The following is a 6000-nucleotide window of genomic DNA, read 5'->3' on the forward strand; positions in this document are numbered from 1 at the left end:
ATGAGATTATGCAACTCCCGAATACCGGAGGAACACCTTATGTACTATCAAACGTCACAACGTAACTGGGTGATTATAAAGATGCTCTACAGGTGTCTCCAATGGTGTTTGTTGAGTTGGCATAGATCGAGATTAGGATTTGTCACTCCATGTATCGGAGAGGTATCTCTGGGCCCTCTCGGTAATGCACATCACTATGAGCCTTGCAAGCAATGTGACTAATGAGTTAGTTACAGGATGATGCATTATGGAAAGAGTAAAGAGACTTGCCGGTAATGAGATTGAACTAGCTATGAAGATACCGACGATCGTATCTCGGGCAAGTAACATACCGATGACAAAGGGAACAACGTATGTGATGTCGCTTGAAGCTACGTTGATATTTCCCCAAAGAGGAAGGGATGATGCAGCACATCGGCGATAGGTATTTTCCTCAGATATGAAACCAAGGTTATTGAACCAGTAGGAGAACCAAGCAACACAACGTAAACATCCCCTGCACACAGATAACAAATCCTCGCAACGCGACGTGTTAAAGGGGTTGTTGATACGTCTCCAACGCATCTATAATTTTTGATTGCTCCATGCTATATTATCTATTGTTTTGGATGTTTATGGGCTTTATTATACACTTTTATATCATTTTTTGGACTAACCTATTAACCCAGAGCCCAGTGCCAGTTTCTGTTTTTACCTTATTTTAGGGTTTCGAAGAAAAGGAAAATCAAACGGAGTCCAATTGACCTGAAACTTCACGGAACACATTTTTGGAAGGAAAGAAGCCCAAAAGACTTGAAGTGCACATAAGGGAAGCTTCGAGGAGGCCACAAGATAGGGGGTGCGTGCCCACCCCCCTAGGGCGCGCCCTCCACCCTCGTGGGACCCTCGTGGCTCCCCTGGCGTACTTCTTCCGCCTATATATCTCCATATACCCTAAATACATCCGAGAGCACAATAGATCGTGAGTTTCGCCGCCAGAAGCCTCCATAGCCACCGAAAGCCAATCTAGACCCGTTCTGACACCCTGCCGGAGGGGGCAATCCCTCTGCGGTGGCCATCTTCATCATCCCGGTGCTCTCCATGACGAGGAGGGAGTAGTTCTCCCTCGGGGCTGAGGGTATGTACCAGTAGCTATGTGTTTGATCTCTCTCTCTCGTGTTCTTGAGATGATACGATCTTGATGTATCGCGAGCTTTGCTATTATAGTTGGATATTATGTTTCTCCTCTCCCTCTACTCTCTTGTAATGAATTGAGTTTCCCCTTTGAAGTTATCTTATCGGATTGAGTCTTTAAAGATTTGAGAACACTTGATGTATGTCTTGCCGTGCGTATCTGTGGTGACAATGGGATACCACGTGATTCACTTGATGTATGTTTTGGTGATCAACTTGCGGGTTCCGCCCATGAACCTATGCATAGGGGTTGGCACATGTTTTCGTCGTGATTCTTCGGTAGAAACTTTGGGGCACTCTTTGAGGTCCTTTGTGTTGGTTGAATAGATGAATCTGAGATTGTGTGATGCATATCGTATAATCATGCCCACGGATACTTGAGGTGACATTGGAGTATCTAGGTGACATTAGGGTTTTGGTTGATTTGTGTCTTATGGTGTTATTCTAGTACGAACTCTAGGGCTGTTTGTGACACTTATAGGAATAGCCCAATGGATTAATTGGAAAGAAAATTTGAGGTGGTTTCATACCCTACCATGATCTCTTCGTTCGTTCTCCGCTATTAGTGACTTTGGAGTGACTCTTTGTTGCATGTTGAGGGATATTTATGTGATCCAATTATGTTATCATTGTTGAGGGAACTTGCACTAGCGAAAGTATGAATCCTAGGCCTTGCTTCAACACATTGCAATACCGTTTACGCTCACTTTTATCATTCGTTACCATGCTGTTTTTATATTTTCAGATTACAAAAACTATTATCTACTATCCATATACCACTTGTATCACCATCTCTTCGCCGAATTAGTGCACCTATACAATTTACCATTGTATTGGGTGTGTTGCGGACACAAGAGACTCTTTGTTATTTGGTTGCAGGGTTGCTTGAGGAAGACCATCTTCATCCTACGCCTCCTACGGATTGATAAACCTTAGGTCATCCACTTGAGGGAAATTTTCTACTGTCCTACAAACCTCTGCACTTGGAGGCCCAACAACGTCTACAAGAAGAAGGTTGTGTAGTAGACATCAAGCTCTTTTCTGGCGTCGTTGCCGGGGAGGTTAGCGCTTGAAGGTATATCTTTAGATCTTGCAATCGAATCTTTTCGTTTCTTGTTTTAGCACTAGTTTAGTTTATAAAATAAAACTACAAAAATATGGAATTAAGTTTGTCTCATACACTTCATCTTTTCAAAATATCTTTCGTGAGTATGATGGAAAGGAAAATTGTGCTCAAGTTCTAGAGGAAGAAGTCTATAAAATGTTTGGCACTAAATCTTTGAATGATGAGCATGATTGCAATGTTGTTAGTACGAATTCTTTGAATATCCATGATACTAATGATGATTGCACTAGTTATGATGTCTCCTATAAACATGTCAATTTTTGTGGAGTACATTGGGTTTGTAAGTACACACCAAATAGAGAAGATAGATATTGTAAGAGGCATAAGTACTTAGAAACTAAATTGTTGCAAGAAAGGCTAGATGAATGTGCTAAAAATTTAAATTATATTGGACATACTTGTGAGCTTTGCAATGAACATGATCATTTCAGTACCCGATGCAAATTGTTTCATGATCGTATCGTGTCCAAAAATTGTGATTACTTGATTTTCCTTGCACATCATAATGAACTTAGTTTGCTTATGGGTTATGAAGAAATGAAACGTATAACTAATCATCTTCCGGAATTTGCCCGTTACAAACTTCTTGGCTTTGATCTAGAGGAAATTTATATGTATTGTGCGGTGAATTGCATTGAAAATCCTTATATTGCCAATTACATAAAGAAAAGAAAAAAATAGAAGATGGAGAGAATACTAATGAAAGGGAAGAGACTTCCCAATATCCTCCTATTATTTCTTATGATGAATCAGATAACGAGGAGGATCCTCCTATTCAACCAATCTCGTTAATAAGGAGCTCCAAAAAGAGGATTGAACCCACACATGATGTGGTGAAGAAGAAGAAAAGAAAAAGGAAGAGAGGTAAAAAGATATATCTCACAAATAATGCTGCTCCTATTACTATTATGCCTCATGAAAATATAATTGTGGAAGATAATGATACTTCTTATGATCTTGAAAATCTTTTTGGCACTTGCTTGGAAGAATATGATAATTGCTATACTATTGGTGCTATCCATACTATTAATGATGAGAGTGATTATGCTTATGATATGAAAAGGCCCAAGCTTGGGGATGTTATGTTTTATGAAGATGATGTTTTTGAGAATATATTTGCTGCAATTAATGTTTGTCCCAAGCTTGGGGATGCTATGTTTAATGAAGATGATACTTTTAGTCTCCCAAGTTTTGATATGCAAATTTATAATGATGGTAGCATGCCTCCTACCTATGATGATTATTGTGATGATACTTATGCTATAAAAATTAGTGATTATATTTATAAAACTTGTCATGATTATGGTTACCCCTTTTCTGAACATTACTATTTTAATATGGAAACAATTTATAGTATTCGAGTCTCTTATGATACTCCCACTATTCCGAATGAGAAGAACTTTGCTTATGTGGAGAGTAATAAAAATTCTATGCTTGTAGATCATGAAAAGAATGATTTAGGTACTGGTTATATTGTTGAATTCATTCATGATGCTACTGAAAATTATTATGAGGGGGGAACATATGCTTGTAGGAATTTCAATATTATCAAGTTTCCTCTCTATGTGCTTAAAATTTTAAAGTTATGTTTGTTTTGCCTTCCTATGCTAGTTGATTATTGTTCACATAAGTTGTTTGCTCACAAAATCCCTATGCATAGGAAGTGAGTTATACTTAAATGTGTTAGTCATATTCTTCATGATGCTCTCTATATGTTTCAATTCTTACCCTTTATGTGAGCATCATTGAAACCATCATGCCTAGCTAGGGGCGTTAAACGATAGCGCCTGTTGGGAGGCAACCCAATTTTATTTTTATTCCTTGATTTTTGCTCCTGTTTAGTAATAAATAATTTATCTATACTCTGTTTTGGTTGTGTTTTCTGTGTTTAATTAGTGTTTGTGCCAAGTAGAACCGTTGGGAAGACTTGCGGAAAGTCTTGTTGAACTTGCTGTAAAAAAACAGAAACTTTAGCGCTCACGAGAATTTCTGCCATTTTTATTTGGAAAGTGATATTTAGTTAATTCTTTTTGCAGATTATTAATATACAAATTACTCAGGTTCATCAATTTATTTGATAATTTTATGAGTTCCAGAAGTATACGTTTGATTCAGATTACTACAGACTGTTCTGTTTTTGACAGATTCTGTTTTCATGTGTTGTTTACTTATTTTGATGAATCTATGGCTAGTAAAAGAGTTTATAAACCATAGAGAAGTTGGAATACAGTAGGTTTAACACCAATATAAATAAAGAATGAGTTCATTACAGTACCTTGAAGTGGTGGTTTATTTTCTTATACTAACGGAGCTTACGAGTTTTCTGTTAAGTTTTGTGTTGTGAAGTTTTCAAGTTTTGGGTAATGATTCGATGGACTATGGAATAAGGAGTGGAAAGATCCTAAGCTTGGGTATGCCCAAGGCACCCCAAGGTAATATTCAAGGATAGCCAAGAGCCTAAGCTTGGGGATGCCCCGGAAGGCATCCCCTCTTTGGTCTTCGTTCATCGGTAACTTTACTTGGAGCTATATTTTTATTCGCCACATGATATGTGTTTTGCTTGGAGCGTCATTTTATTTACTTTTGTTGTGCTTGATGTTTGAATAATATATCAAGATCTGAAATTATTAAATGTTAGAGAGTCTTCACATAGCATGATATGTGTTTTGCTTGGAGCGTCATTTTATTTACTTTTGTTGTGCTTGATGTTTGAATAAAATATCAAGATCTGAAATTATTAAATGTTAGAGAGTCTTCACATAGCTGCATAATTATTTGACTACTCATTGATCTTCACTTATATCTTTCGGACTAGTTTTTTGTTGCTCTAGTGCTTCACTTATATCTTTTTAGAGCATGGTGGTAGTTTTATTTTCAAGAAATATATGAACTCTCACGCTTCACTTATATCATTTTGAGAGTCTCTAAATAGCATGGTAGTTTTCTTTGGTTATGAATTTAGTCCTAATATGATGGGCATCCAAGAGGGATATAATAAAAACTTTCATATAAAGTGCATTTAATACTAAGAGAAGTTTGATACTTGATAATTGTTTTGAGATATGGAGATGGTGATATTAGAGTCATGCTAGTTGAGCAGTTGTGAATTTGAGAAATACTTGTGTTGAAGTTTGTGATTCCCGTAGCATGCACGTATGGTGAACCGTTATGTGATGAAGTCGGAGCATGATTTATTTATTGATTGTCTTCCTTATGAGTGGCGGTCGGGGACGAGATATGGTCTTTTCCTACCAATCTATCCCCCTAGGAGCATGCGCGTAGTACTTTGTTTCGATAACTAATAGATTTTTGCAATAAGTATGTGAGTTATTTATGACTAATGTTGAGTCCATGGATTATACGCACTCTCACCCTTCCACCATTGCTAGCCTCTCTAGTACCGTCCAAATTTTGCCGGTACCATAAACCCACCATATACCTTCCTCAAAACAGCCACCATACCTACCTATTATGGTATTTCCATAGCCATTCCGAGATATATTGCCATGCAACTTTCCACCGTTCTGTTTATTATGACACGCTTCATCATTGTCATATTTCTTTGCATGATCATGTAGTTGACATCGTATTTGTGGCAAAGCCACAATTCATAATTCTTTCATACATGTCACTCATGAGTCATTGCACATCCCGGTACACCGCCGGAGGCATTCATATAGAGTCATATTTTGTTCTAAGAA

Source organism: Triticum urartu, chromosome 4A (genome assembly GCF_056163025.1).
Source record: "Triticum urartu cultivar PI428250 chromosome 4A, HENAU_Tu73, whole genome shotgun sequence".
NCBI lineage: Eukaryota > Viridiplantae > Streptophyta > Magnoliopsida > Poales > Poaceae > Triticum > Triticum urartu.